This window comes from Embiotoca jacksoni, unplaced genomic scaffold (assembly GCF_022577435.1).
Source record: "Embiotoca jacksoni isolate LCO1_2020_lvr unplaced genomic scaffold, fEmbJac1.0.p SCAF_21, whole genome shotgun sequence".
NCBI classification, from domain to species: domain Eukaryota; kingdom Metazoa; phylum Chordata; class Actinopteri; family Embiotocidae; genus Embiotoca; species Embiotoca jacksoni.
In genome coordinates this window covers 6,905,800-6,921,882 of record NW_027185352.1, presented here as the reverse complement: position 1 = coordinate 6,921,882, position 16,083 = coordinate 6,905,800, and the positions used below count along the sequence as shown (strand labels likewise).

The 16,083-nt window shown below is 43.2% G+C and overlaps 1 protein-coding gene across 1 annotated transcript in view; it reads right to left on the bottom strand.

Moving 5' to 3' along the window:
• sox5 (SRY-box transcription factor 5) overlaps positions 1 to 15,095 on the bottom strand; it is a 155,244-nt gene extending 140,149 nt beyond the window's left edge. Inside the window, exon 1 of the mRNA XM_069156644.1 lies at positions 15,022 to 15,095. The gene's annotated coding sequence lies outside the window, so the exon portion shown is untranslated. The remainder of the gene's footprint in view (positions 1 to 15,021) is intronic.
• Positions 15,096 to 16,083: the final 988 nt, after the last annotated feature.

Genomic DNA, 16,083 nt, shown 5'->3' with positions numbered 1-16,083 from the left:
CCCTCCACCCACCCACCTCCCCTACTGACCCCTCCCAAGTTCAACGCATCACAGAAGAATTGGTCAAATTCGCTGTTCACTCCCAGCCCCTTTGCGTCCTTTTCCTATATTTTTCTCTCAGTGACATTCAACCAGTTTTCCATGGTTGCCTAATGATTGAGCGCAAATAGATGGACTGTCATTGCAACAAACAGCACATACAGATGAAAGGGGTCCCCCCGTGTCGCGCCGACATTTTGACACCATATCCGTGCATGTATAAGCGAGACAGTTTGCGTCCGTGTGTGGGTGGATGTGTTTGTGCATAAATACACGTGATAAATTGACTGCGGGCTAGTCTATGGCAATCCCTCTGTACAATAGGAACTATAGCAGCAACAGACACAATCCTTTTAATCTAGTGCATCTTTCGCGGCATCTCAGTCTGATGCCCGACTGCACAAAGAAAGGTCAGAGAGGGCTCAGCTTGGGTGGGTGGAACAAACAACTGGGATGCGCTGGCTCTTTCTCTGACTCTGTCTCTCCCTCCAACCCTCCCTCTCTCTCTCAGTGGCTTCAAGGTCTGCTTTGGCGTACAGTTACAGTTAGTTTGCTCCCCATCAAAGCAAACACAAACTTCTAAGTTCTCTAATAGAGTTATGTGTGTGCATGCTCCATGTTTTGGCAGATAAATAAAAATGAATGATGGGGGGTTTTTATAATTTCCCTAACAACTGAACTGCGCCAGGCGAAAGTGAACCAACTTGCTCAAAAAGTTCATTCCCTGTCACTCTCCCTCCTTTAACTCGGTTCCTACTTCATCTCTTTTTCTATTTATCTCTTCCCCTGTCGTATCTGCGGTCCATATCTATAATACCAGCAGCAAGTCTGAACATTTAATAATCACTTCTGCTTCCAAATCAGTCCTGAACCCGTGCCTGCCCAATCACGCTACACACCGCCTAATCTAACTCGTCCTCCTGAGTTCAATGCAGTTTATCAGCAAGAGAGAAAAAAGAGAACGAGAGAGAGCCACAAGGAAAGGAGAATTAAAGGAGAATGGAGCAGGAGGAGAAGGAGGGAGGACGAAGGGGGTCAGTGGAGGTAGAAAGGAGATGAATGCAACCCCTGTTCCTTCCCACTGTCTCAAACAAGGCCTGGGTAAACAGGAAGTACAGCTGCGCTCTCCCTCTCCGTCCCTGTGACTCTCTTGTCTTTCACCTCCAAAAATACACTGCATTCCCATTATAGCACAATTACATGTTCCTTATGTTACTGATATATTTACTAATGTGTAAATATAATAAGGATCAAAAGGGGAGAAAAAGGGACGCAAATAGAAGCAAACATCTTGCAGAATATCTCGTTGCCTTCTCGTCACATGGTGAGGAGTCACGATAGTTGGCAATCTGGACACGCAGTTCCCCTCAATGGGCCCTAATCCCCCTATTTCTTTAAGAGAGAGAGGGAGTAGAGAGGAGGAGAAAGAAGGCATTGTGGCTCGAGACAGTGCAGTAAAAAGAGGAGCGTACAGTACCAAATTGAGGTCGCGGCAAGACAATGGCTGCCCTTCACTGGCTCATTCACACACGGTCTCCACACAGCTCTATCAAACGCCTCTTTCTTTTCTTCTTCCCCTCCTCTGTTCTGTTCTTTCTCTTTCTTTCTCTCACGTCCGCCTTTCTTCTCGTCATCACAGAGGGGACGGGGGATAATGAAACCCCCGGCTCACCCAGGCTGTTCTGGGGCCCATTTTCAGAGAAGAGGAGCTCTCTCTCTCTCTCTCTCTCTCCCTCGCTCCTGTCAATGGGCACCTTCTCATCTTCTCTGTTCAGCGCCTTACACCAGCTCCACCCACTGCTTTTGTTTTGGAGGGAGAATGTATAGTTCAACAGGATGGGGTTTGTTTTGGAGAAGGATCTTTTATATCTTATTTCGAACAAGGCTTCGTGTTTTTCTTGCAATGTCTTTCACTCAGGATACAACGAGGTATCTGAAGAGCTGGATAATTATGTTTTCATCACTTGCAGATACCTATATTTAAAATAGAAACAGAAATAGAAAGATGTGCGTGTTCATTTTCTACACCTACGTTTCTGTTCTCCGCCCGACGTAGATTTCATGTTCTGACATAATTCAGACACCGGTCATTCGGTTGGTGCAACATTTTTCTAGAAGCAACGCGGGCTGTTTACCGGTTTGGAGGACAACTTTGTTAGCTGCTTATCCCATCTCAATTCTGCCCTCCCTACATTTCTCCTTTAAGGTGCGCTGCGTAAAAATTTGAATCCCATCTTGTAATACCACTTTGTATGTTAAGAGGCGATAGTGAGTCACTGTAACGTCCAGGCAGTTTGGTCCAATTTTAAATCCTGCCATTAGTTAATAGTTGGTTTCTTTTATAACATAATTGTAAACTTAGATTGTACAGACCAGGCAGTGGATTAATAAAAAAAAAATAGCAGTTGATTAATGTCATATCTTCCTTATCAATGTTTTTTAAGAGAGAATATACCAGCATGAAAACAGACAGAGCCAAATCAGATATCAACGCCATTTGAAAACAAATTTTTGATACGTTTTTTTGCATTCATTCTAACAAGACGTTAAAATACGCTGCTTCTTCTATTCATGTTAGACTGAGGGCAGACTGGGCGCAACAATGACTCACTATCAGGACTACCTGTTGCTGCGAGTTTCGACTGATCATTTACCATCACCACAAATCGATCTAATGAAAATGAGACGTTAGCTGCTAGTGACTTAACAGGTGATGATATATAATTAACAAAAAGTATCATGTAGTCGCATAAGGAGGGAAGTACTGTGAGCCGTGGGTACAAAATATCTCAGATTTTCAACTGATCATTTGAATGTTTAGAAATTAGAATTGAGGCACCAAAGATGTAATAATGAGGACAACATCTATGTCACATGAACAAACAGTTTAAGTTTTAGGATGCTGTACGAGGATTTATGTTTGATTTACAATTTTTAATCAAACAACTTTTTCAATAGGTATACTTATTAGATCTTAAATAATACTGCATATATATGCCGTATGACTATCTCAAATCTTAAAACTCTCTGTTATCACTCATTGACCTAATGTTGTTTCATTTACTTCAGTGAACTAAATAAATACAAAATACACAGTGCATTCAGTTCATACTACCATAGGTATGTCCAATGCATTCGTTTTTCACTGGCACGTTTGATTTTTACACCGTTATCAGATATATTCAGTTGGGCTGTTAGGGAAGAAAGCACCAGTCTAATATAGAGCTCGCTTTGTTTTTACAAAGATGCACAAATGTCTCATTCACGCACACCACATATGCTATGGACTGCTTGTAAAGAAGAAAAGACCATGAACAGTGAATTATGTTCCCTTTCTGCCAATGAATGGATTCATGGAATTCATGGTTTCACACTGACTCAAAAATGTGAGAATCCCTCTGCACAGAAACAAGTTAATAAGTGAAGAGTAAAAGCACCTTCGGGCTACTCTGGTCACAAAGGCTGATGATCCTGAGACCTAATTTAGCTTGGCAAACCTAATCGTTCAAAATTGATCGAATACAGAATCTGTTGGAGGCCTTTAACCGGTTTATTGCGAGACAACAGGAAAACAGGGATTGGCATTGTTACTGAAACCACAGAAAAATTGTCTTCTATTTGTATTTTTGCAGAAGGACATCAATTGCCCACAGGGCACAGCGCGTGATGGTGTTAAGGTGACCATTATTGCCTCACTGGAAAAGATAGCGCTGATGTTCTTTTGATGGTCAAGTGCTCTTCATTGGAAAGCAATCATATCTCATGATACACAAACAGTGGTTTACATTGACATTACAGTTAAACCTGTACAAACACATATATAGAGGAACCTTCAGATACTCCTAAACTCTCAGACACACATCATGCCTCAAGTCAAGTGGAGAGAAAAGAGATGTGAGAGGAAATATAGTATTTAGGTCACAGAGAGTAGACCGTGAATATCAATGCGAGGTGAACCCCTCAATATCCAAAGCAATTCACTGAAAAATACAAAACAGAAAAGTCAGAAGGGAGCAGACACATTAAAGCACCCCAACATATTCTTTGTATGAATACAACCACATTTTGTATTGTTTGTTATCAGCTAAAGTTCAGATGGAGCAACTGAGCATTGGTAATTTAATTAAGTCAAGTAGTTCAAAATCACAAATGTGCCTCATAAGGTGTAATAAACACAACATATGGGTTGATCAAAGGGGCTGTTTTCACCTGGCATTATCAATGCCTCCTCGGATCACAAGTGGCAAGATTTAAATCGTCTGTTTCCACCTGGCATTTCATGCATCTCCAAATGCGTCTGGAGAGACCACTTGCGCTCGGATCTTACTTCCCCCCCAATGATATACAAATTAACGTAGGCTCCATCAAGAAGATATACAAGTAAATAAGAAGAAGAACAGGAACCTGAACCGTCAGGACCCCAATGACTCAGGTCAGATTAATGAATTGTTTCAGATTGGATTAAGGGGGCAGCAGCTCTCTCGCAGCTGTGGGTCTGATACGTGTCGGAAATTACACAAGATTAACTAAAAGAAAAGATCTAAACCTAGAGGAGACTCTGGTGAAACGAGCCTCATGTAGCAGTATTGGGAGTTTGCTGTAAATCTCTCCTGTTTTCTGTACAGTTCAGCTGCGCTCGACACAATAATGCAGGGGTGTGTTTCTAATGATCTATGTGACATAATAGTCCATACTTTTCTGATAAAACCAAACAGGAAATGGGGGGGGGGATAAAAATCAACAAGCCATGTTACAATAATCATGGTGAAAAGACAGTCTTGTCCAAACTAGTCATGCTTCAATACTTTTGTTAATTAAATGCTATAACAACTGTTCCGTGACACTTATATTATCATGATTCAAAAATGTTGGAGGAATTCTGCAACCAGAAATCCACTGGTGGATGATTTGCTCCTTAAACATGTTAATTTTGCTGGCAAAGGTCTTAAGTCATTAGTCTGCACCTCATACTGTGCTCAACTTTTATGCCAAGGAAATATGTTTTTATTCTTAATGGTAGCATAACGAATGAATAAAATTTACTTGCACTCCTCACTTAACGTCATTTTGACAGCTGCTGGTGATGTGAAGCAACGTGAAGGTTGGTATTACAGGAGAAAAGCAGTCGATGCGGTGTGGTTCTTTCACCGTTATGTCACTGCCGTTTCGCATCACCGATTAAACAACACGGTTTCGAAGTGTCCGGCAGGAAACGGGCCGAACATAAAAGAGCTAACTGACAAGTGGGATGCAGAACGCGTCAGGTGGTCAGGAAGACGCAGTGCTAATGGAACTGATTGTGGATGTAGTCAAGAGAGGTGACGCTCAGTGGCCCACGGGGAACAGACAGCAGGCCTGACCTTCCAGTCTCACACAGAGCACAGCCACTCTCAGGCTGTAATTACTTGTCACACTGTGTATGTACGTGTGTGTGTGTGTGTGTGTGTGTGTGTGTGTGTGTGTGTGTGTGTGTGTGTGTGTGTGTGTGTGTGTGTGTGTGTGTGTGTGTGTGTGTGTGTGTGCGCGTTTTGAAGGAAGGGGTGTGGCACTTGCAATTGACCCAACATGCAAACCAACCCTGTGTTTCCCGTAAATGACATAAAAAAAAAAATTAAAAAAAATAAATAAATAAAAGCACCAACAACGCACACAGCTACCTGAGACCCTGACTCCCCCTGGTCCTTTCCCTTTCTGGTTACAAGTAATTACCTGTGGGCCTATGGAGGGGTGGGGACCATTGTGTGGGGCCGGCGTAGCACTCGGGGAGATGTGGGATTGATGCGCACTCAGCGACCTCTCTGATTGGGGTTAACAGCAGCCTCATTTGCATGAGGAGACGGGGCTTTCATTAGCTACAGTAGCAAGACCTCAGGTGCACAACACGCATACCTGCACACATGACCACACAGTACACACAACGCACACGCACATGCTGTGAGGGTAAATTATTTAACCTTTCAGAGACAAGATTGTCTGTGTGTGTGTGTGTGTGTGTGTGTGTAAAAATATCATCACGTTTGTCATGATGGCTCAACTTTTGCAGGGGAAAAATATACCCAAAAAGTTTGAATATATAAATTCATTTTTTTTTTTTAGGACTGCAGTTCCAGGTAGCAACAACAGTCACTGGAGACTTTCTCACTAAAATGTGTGCATAAGTAGTTTGAGAGGAAAGTGATAGTGAAGGTGCAGCGCGGCGACATAAAAAAAAAAAAAAACATTTCTGTTGTGTCGTCCACCTCAGAAGCAATGAATACAAATGATTCCCAGCTTTAATGATGAGTGGATTTATGCTCTCACTCAGAAGTTCATTTTGGTCACATGTTTCAAGTCAGTGTAACCACAAAAAACTTGAATGTGATGCGAAGTAAGTTTTTGATGGGAAAAACCCAGTGCTACATCAAATTGTGTAATAGGTACGTTGGTCCACAATGCAAAATGTATTAGTTTCACAATAAAAGTTCACAAACTGTGAGATGCATAACTCTGAATCACGCAAGGCCTCCTAATTCTTATGGCAAAACGAGGTAAACCTCATTTAACGTTTGCTTATACTGCTGACCCCACAGTCGTTGGGACCCTACTGCATATAAAAATGGAGGTAGCCTCCATGATGTCACTCAGTTTTTCTGAAGAGCAGTTTTGAAGCTCAGTTCCAGGTCGCTCTGGCCATCACTATCCAGGCAGCACTGACTCTGCCTTACTTCCTGGGTAATCAAATGGGCAAAGAGGTGCAGCTAAGGTGGACCAAACAAAGCCTGGTCGCTTAAACCTGCCAGCCATCTCCAGCCAACTGTGACGTCTCCCACCCAAGCAGCCACGTCCTGAATTATGCATAACTTTAAGCCTTAATATAATTCAAATGGGTGACTTTTATAAAAATGCACACTCTACATTTTTATGAACAGAAAAATGAACTGTAGAGCACAAAACCATGTTTTGTACCAGGCTATAAACCTGTTTATCTCTTCTGTAAAGATGGGTATTTTAACATGGGGGGTGTGTGGGGTGACTCGCTTTGGAGCCAGCCCCAAGTGGCCATTCGAGGAACTGCAGGTTTTGGCACTTCCTGCTGGCTTCGTCTTTGAGCCGTCTTGGAAACCCTTTGAATATTTTTTCAAAACACAATGGTTTTTGATTTATATGAGAATAAAAATTTAAAAAAATAGAAATGGAGTTTCTTGGAGACGGTTTTGGCAACGACTTACTACGCCAAATGTTCCTCTTTAACATCTCCCAGCAGCATTTAGCAGAAGCAATTCCAGTGAGCACCCGTGAGAAAAATAAGCCAGGACAAACTGTTTTTCTGTTCTACCTTTACCAGAAGGGGCTCTTGCAGGTTTTGTTTTGGCACTGAAAAGAGCTGATATTCTGGCAGCGAGAAACTATCGCCTGTTTAATTCACCATTTAAAAAGTTCCTTCACATGACACTCGCACGCACAGAAAAGGCAACGCCGACAACATACAGCTGACGACAGGCTCTGTGTAGATCTGCAACAGAATAGAGTCACGCTACAAAGTGGACACTTCACTCAGTGACACCTAGAAATGCTCTCGCGCGCACACACACACACACACACACACACACACACACACACACACACACACACACACACACACACACACACATTGTCACACACTGTGTCCTGCGCTGTCATGTATAATTCAGCGTGTGGCCGGGTGGGCAGATGCCTCATCCCCAGGGGGTCCCATCATGCCTTTGCTCGGATGAAACATTTAACAGCACAGGACAAAATGGAACACGGTCAATGAATAAACAGGAAAGGTTTCTCTAAGAACACACACAGAGCGGTCACACACACGCGCACACACGCACACACACACACACACACACACACACACAATACTCATAGGCATCGCACGGTGGCTTTAAAATACTCATTACATTATGTCCACACACCCACAGCTTTAAGGTTTAAAGGAGAAACTATTTTAATAAGTATTTTTAACTACATGATGTACCTTTTGGCTCTCCTTGCGTGTAACACTTTTTATCGTCATGACCTCCAAACCCTGCCGCACACTCACTTTCACAGACACACACACACATACACACATGGGCCGACAGAAACAGTGGTTCTCCTTTTAAGGCAGGGATGTCTTACTGAAAACAAATGGCCACTTGGCTGCAGATGCACACACACTCACTCACGCACCAACACACACACACACACACACACACACACACACACACACACACACACACGTGCACAAGTAGTGCAAGTAAAGGGTCATTAAATGAGTCACCGAGCAACAGTAACAGTGCTCTTTACAGCAGCTTAAGTGAATATCTGCAGAGAAATGACAATATGGACACATGATATCGATATCGTGTAGCATATTCAGCACATGATGGGACAAAGAATAGGAAGCGCTGCCTGTGTGTGTGTGTGTGTGTGTGTGTGTGTGTGTGTGTGTGTGTGTGTGTGTGTGTGTGTGTGTGTGTGTGTGTGTGTGTGCGCTTCTGGATGTGTGTGTGAATGTGTGCCAGGGCTTGATGGAGCTAAGAGGAAGAAGTCTGTAAGTGTGAGCAGATGTTGGTGCTTTGAATGTGTGTGTGTGTGTGTGTGTGTGTGTGTGTGTGTGTGTGTGTGTGTGTGTGTGTGTGTGTGTGTGTGTGTGTGTGTGTGTGTAAGTGAGTGAGAGCCTAAGAAGGCCTGGGTTGTAGACTGTGAATATTAATGTGTTATAACCTTGACGCGGGCGGAGCTGGCGGTGCCGGAGCGGAGCCTCCTCTGATGACATCAGACAGGGACTCCTACCTGATGTAACACACTGAGGCATGACTCCTCGCCACACCTCCTTCCTCCTCTCCTTCCCCCCGTTTCTATTATTCTGAGAGTTTTCTTTCAGGACATAATCCACATCCTCCACCCTTCTTCTTTAATCAACTCTCTTCTTCTTAAATCTGCTTCTTCACCTCTGTCACCTGCTCCTCTTCTCCCTCACATCTCGCCATCTGTGTCCTCCTCTGTTGTGTACTTCACCCCCTCCTCCCTTTCTCCTTGTATATATTATAACTTTGTCTCCTCACACCTCTTCCACCTCTCCTCCTTTTCAGTGTCTTTTCCCACTTCCCTTCCTCACCTCCCGACGCTGCCTCCTCACGCACATCCTCCACCCTTTCTCTTCTCCCGACCTGGCCTCCTTGTGCCTCGTCCTCCACCCTTCTCCTCCATCTCGCTCTTCTCTTGCCCTCAGCTCTCCTTTCTTCAACCTTTGTCCACCTCCCTCTCCTCTCCTGTCTCCTTTCTGGAATACATGTCTCAGCCCTTGTCCTCCTGTCCTCTCCTCCATCACCTTTCACCACTTTTCTTTTCACTCCTCCTTTTAACCAACCTTGTTTCCTCAAACCTCGTCTCCTCTGTCTCTCCCTCGTTTCTCCTCCCTTTTCACCATCACCTCCTCTAAACTTGTCCTCAACTCGTCCATATTGGTTCCCCCTCACCCTCTATCACCTCTCCTCCATTCTCCAACCATCTCCTTCCCTCTCTTCTATCCTCAAGTCCTTCACCTATCCTCCTCCATCTCCATCCCCTCTGATCTCTTCTGCCTCCATGCTGTCCTGTGCAACTCCTTACTCTTTTTTTCCCCTCCTTCCTTTATTTAATCTAGCCCTGTCTCCACATATCTCATGCCCTCCACTCTTCTCCTCTACTTTCTTTTTCTCCCACTGCCTTCCTTTGTCCTCAGCTCCTTCTTCGAATTTTCTCCACCTTCATTTCCTACTTCTTCCCTCCCCTTTCCACGCAACATCCCACCACCTCTCTCCTCTCGTGTCCTACTCTCACCCTTCTTTCCTTTAATGTAACCTTGTCTCCTCGATTTGCTTGTACCCTTATACGTCTTACATCCTTCACCCCTGTTGTTATTTTGACTGTCCTCCTCCAAAAAAGTGACCCCATACATTTTGTGCCAGTACCGTATTACAACCTCCAGCTATGTTTTTAAGTTAAGCCACCTCTCGTGATCGTATCGATAATGACAATCTGGCGTCCCAGAGAAGTGACACAGTTCACATCACGTCTGTTTAATGTGACTTTTTCCTTGTTAGGAGGAAGCAGGTTCGGTGGATGGTTCGATACATCAGGCAAGGACAGGTGCAAGAGATGACAGTTGTCTTCTTGTTTCAAACCAACGACTTGGGAACTTTTTTTTTTTTTTTTTTTAAATCGCATTTACTGTTGCCATGACGACAAACGCTGTATAACACTGGGTGCAGCAGAACGCTGTTCGCTTCCCGTTTCCGATCACAAGTCCGGACAGTTATTTAAAATCCCCCTTTTACTGTTGCCATGACGATGAAGGCCACGTAACTTTGACGCACAATGTGAGTCAAATCCTCATTATACCGTTATCTTCCCAAAACCTGAACAAAGTGGTTGTTGCACCAAAGCCTGGGGGCACTAATTTAGGAAACACTCCTGTGGGTCGTATTTGAGGGTAGATACAAGCATCTCAGGTCGTATGGGTTGGAGGACTTGTTGTTTCGCCCTCACCTCAGCTCTCCCTCTCTCTTTTCCACTTCTAAACTTGCCTCTGCTCGCATATCTTTTCCTTTTCTTCATCCCAACTTTGTCTGCTCATACCTCCGGTCCTCCGGTCCTGCGGTCCTCCGGCCCTCCTCCCACCCCCTCTCGTCCTCTCCTCTGCCCTTGTCCAGTATTATTGTCATTCTCCTCCCATTCTTTTTCCCTTCTTTGTGACCATATGTGATTCTGGCTGCACTACTAAACTCTCTCTCTCTTTCTGTCTCACTGTCTCTCCATTCTCTCTCTCCTTCTCCTCCACCCCTCCTTTCTCTCTCTCTCTCTCTCCCTCTCCCTTTCAGCTCACTGCCAGGCTACCACAGCCCAAACTGTTCAGCTGCAACTGTTCCAAGCCCAATAATTACAGCTTGTCAGAAAGAATTAATTTTCTCATTTCTCATAAAGACGTGTAAAAAATTACCATGTTATTATAACGCTGCCACTCTCTTGAGGCACCAACGAAAACCAAATTTAATTTAGGAAATTCTTCCCTCGCACATTAAATTAAACACATAAATAAGAGTTTAGAAATTGGGGGGAGGTTGTCGGGTGGGGGAGCATATGTTCGTTAGGCCGGCCCCAGCTTTGGGTAATGGCCGTCGTAATGTTTTGATGGGCTCGGCTATTGGTAAGCACCAATACATTTGCATGATCACCATCGCGGCAGGCAAGCGAGCTGCCAATTAGCTCTCATACAGCTCTGGACAGTGCTGGGAGAGAGAGGACAGGGGATCTATTTGGCATAGGAAATACACAGCAAGATATGGAACAGAGCTAATTAACAACCACGTATGGAGAAGAGCATATTTACTGCAGGGAAATGCGCTGAGGGACGTGTGGCTTTTCATGGAGGATAATATCTGTTTCAATATCTGTTAAAGAAACACTAATGACTTTAAGGAGAGTCAGACTTTCAGTTCAGTGGTGCAAATCCCCCCAAAATGGCAGCAGACCATGCAAGGAGATGCAATAAAATCTATTGAATGGAGTTATTTTGACTTGGTTACAATTCTATTAATACTGTTTTTGCTTTCACTTGGTCTGTGGTAAATATATTCACAGTTAAGCACTCTTATCCAGAGCATCACCGCACCAACCCTATGATTTGCAAACAACCACTTCAGCTATATTTTGTCATTATAGCTTACATTTTTACCTAATAATTGATGTTTTTGGTACAGTATTTTTTTTTGTTATTTTTGTTTTGTTAGCAGGATTATGGCCCTATTTTCAGGAAACTTGGTGGAGGAATGTAAAATAGGCCAAAAAAGAACCCATTCATTTTTGAATGAATTACTTTTCACTGTCATTGAAAACATTGTGTGGCCTTCTAAATATCATGCATAGGAATGCAACCAGGTGGGTTTTGTTAGACACTCATGGGGTTGTACACCGTGAATTCATACCTAAGGGTCAGAATATGAACACTGAGTTTCAACTGTGATGTTCTGAGGCATTTGAGGGAAACCATTTGGTACAGATGACCAAAACTGTGTCGCTGTGGTACTTTGGTTTTCCAACACGACTTTGTGTTAGTTCACAACGTGATGAAAATGTACAAGTTTCTCTTCAACATCCCTCCATCACTCCCCTTCCTCGCTGCATTTGGCTGTGTTGGCCCTACACATATACAAGTGTCTATGTTACAGATTTCCAAAGTTTGACAGAAAATTTGATGTGCGCCTTCTGTTTAAGTTTTTAAAGTCAATGATAAACTTGCAAATGCGCTTGTACGACTGGTCACAGAAGCACGCGTAAAACGGGTGCTGAAGTTGATCAAGCTGCTTATCTTGAAATATTTACTCACAAAGGTTATTGGCTCCCCCTGCTTTGTGCACATCACGGTGGTGCGCTACATTTGTGTCCAGCAGGAACAGTCTCGAAACTTTTTGATCACACGTCTCTTTCATCTTCAGTTTTTGTGCAAGGTAGCCATGTACAGCTGTTGTTTTGGCACTACCACCCAATAAATGATCAGAATTTGAAATATTACAATTATTGATGGCAATAATTGACTGTTTTAGTATTATCTAAATACTAAAACATATTAATAGTATACTATACTATTATTATTAGATTATTTCACATTAATGAGCAGAGTGCTAGACTTTGTAATCCAAACGTTTGGGAGCCAAACGGGACAAAGTTTTAGAAAAGGCAAATGTGGAGGCTTTTTTTTTTTTTAGAAACAGATTACAATTCTAACATTGTTTAGCAAAATACAGACATGTAAGAGTGATGTCGTCTGTTATAAAAGTGTGATGAAACTGATGTGGAACACCAACCATTCTCACTGACGGGGAACTCCCACAATGACACAAACTCGCCACAAAGTGTCCCCTCCAACTACATTGCGCAGCAAAGATGGACTTTCCCTGCCTGCAGCACAGGGCACACACACACACACACACACGCACGCACACACACACACACACACACACACACACACACACACAAAGAGGTCACCCCTGGTTGACACACACGCAGTGGGCAGAGTCATGGCTGATCTGACAAGGGCGTGACACACACACACACGCACACACACGTGCGCACACACACACACACACACACACACACACACACACACACACACACACACACACACCGCAGTCAGTGTAAGCAGTGCCAGCTAAAACTCCTCAGCAGAGCAGCGATGGGGGCGCAATCTGTTATCATGACACTGCCTTGACACACACTGTCTGGACTTCTTCACACACATAAACACAGGCAGACACAAACACACACACATACATACAAAGAGCAAGCAAGACACTATCACTCTATTTCATGGTCATTTGTCTTATATCTGGTTTTGTTATCACTGTCCTGCTCTGACTCCAGGCCCTGTGCTCCGTACAGCACCAATCCACCGCTTTTTGTCATCACAGCCGAGTGCGCCGCACAACAAATCTCCCCCGATTGTGTCACAACATTTAGAGAAACCCACCAGTCAAATTCATTTCTTAGCAAAGTTTTTAGATCAGTAGTCAAAGTTCCCAAACATAAAAAACACATGACTGCAGAATATTAAGGCTGATGCAGATAACAGGCCCTCGAGTCTGACAACAGGCCTGAGATGGGCTGCTGGTAAACTCAGTGTAAACTCAGAAATATTCTGAAGATGTTTGGTACATTGAGTTTACCAGTTTCTGGTCACGCTATACGTAAAGGCAAACACCATTTTGTTATAAACTCCATTTTGTAATAAATTATTCTCATATTCAAATCCAGTAATGACAATACACAGTCTAGCATCCACTTAACTCAGCTGTCCTGTCGACTGGATTTAATCCCGGCATGTCAAATACTGCAGTTTTTTGTTTTTTTTAATCAGGCAAGCGTCTCAGGTGCCTCAGGCTGAGGCACCAAAACCAAAGTGGTTAGGTGTTGGAAAATATCATGGTTTGGGTTAAAATAAGTTATTCTAAATATGTTACGTAAATTAGATATGTTTTGTTTCATGTGTAAGTCTTGTGTTCCATTCAACCTCCTCCTTAAATGGACTTGGACATTGTCACTTTCTTCTCGGTCACATGACCTCCTTCTTTGGCACGGGTCATCCCGACGCAGACGCCAAAGCCCTAACCCTAACCCTAACCCTAACCTATGGCTTTGAAAAAACTGCTCGACGAGAGAGTTGGAGTTACAAAGAAAGCACATGAATTTCACGTGCAAAAACTCGTGACCACATCAACATGTATTTTGCTCATGTGATACGTGATTTTGAAACATTTTCACGTAGATTCACATTTTCCACATATTTTTCCGGTGTTATCATAAGTTGCAACATGCGGTAAAAATGTGTCATACGTGTGATCACGTGTCCAATGTGGAAACATGTGTTTTTTTTTATCTGTGGGTAAAACAAACTGGTTTCAGGTGCGATGCTTCTTTTAAATGCAAAAAAAAACTGCAACATGTTCATAAGCTGAGTTCTTTCAAACCCTTTAGAGACTTAAAGGCTTCCTTATCTAATGTTTGTTTTTTTGTGTAACTGCTTTTGACAATTCATGGGGTTATTTGGCCTTAACTGTGTTGTGCCTGCATGCTGGCTGACTGCTTGTCGGGTTGAAAATGTTTGATTATGAATGTGTCATGTTGTCAGGTTTATCTGGATATAGAGATCTCAATGTTAAAGTGACATCCTGATTGAATAAAGTTTATCAGCTGTGCTTCCCTTCACACTATATTTTGAATCTGTTGTGGTTATGACAAGTTATTTTGAATGGGTGAGAATAGAAATTATTCTTTCACCTCAACACTTTTCCATGACGAATTTGAATGTTTCGACATTACTTTGTAAATTTCCAAGAAAGTTTTGCAGCAGCTCATGAGAACATCCATAAACTTGTTGTGGCATATAAAGCAACAGAGTGACACGTGTGTGAACATGCAGTAACAACAAAACAGGCATTCAGTTGAAGGTCTTACCAGTTACTTGAGGAACAACCCGGAGAGACAAATGTCCGGAGGTAATCAGCTGCACTGTCCACTGAGCCTCTTCACTCCTGGACACAAAGAAGAACAAACGACAGCTAATTAATAAAACAATATTTATGTCATCTACATTGAGATATGCAAAGGTGCATCCCTGTGGTGTTAGAAATTTCAAGTCTGAGATAGATTGCAAAAGGCCGAAGAAAGACGAAAGGAAGAATGAAAAGAGGTGAGGAGCAAGCTGAAAAATAACAGGAAACGAGGTGCGATCAAAAAGTTCAGCGACTGTTCCTGTCACACACACAAACAGAACGCAGCACAGTGACGCACATTCAGCAGGGGAAAGCAATAACTTGAGTGAGTGAGTACTCCAAGTTCTTTCACTTGATCTGCGACCAGTGGCACGAGTACATTTGCGATTTCACCATGGATCAGGAACTTGAGCAGAGAGTTTACATCAAACGGTGTGTCAAACTTGTGAAATCTGCAAAGGACAGCTTCAAAAAGCTTACAGCAATGAAGCAATGAGCCGGGTGAGGTGTTGTGAGAGGCATTTGTGTTTCAAGAGGGGCAAACGTCACTGTTCAAGACGGAAAAAAGGTGTGTCAGGTGCACAATGGTTGTGCACTTTGAATTTGATCCCGCGGCACATTACTGTGCTGTTCTCCGTCTGTGTGCAACAGGAACAGTCTCTGAACTTTTTGATCGTACTTTATAAATAATTTACCTCTAAGGCAGAGGACATGTTTATTGTATTAGAATATACATGCACATTCTACGTTGTTTTCGTGGTCATTTACATTACAGCCACCCTGACTTTAGTCGTCATCAAACTTTTACTTCAGTGAGTAACAAACTGACAGGCCTCTATTTTATATATCTGTCTGATTCAGTGGGAAATAAAGAGTAAAACTAAGAAGGAGAAAAGCTGAGGGTGGTAAAGTAACTAATTCCTGCTTTGAGAACCTTTCCTCTCTTCCTTGCTTCACTCCTCGTCCCTTGGCTCTCCCTGACCCTCCCCCTCTTGCTCCCTACATTCCTCCCTCCCTCACCCCC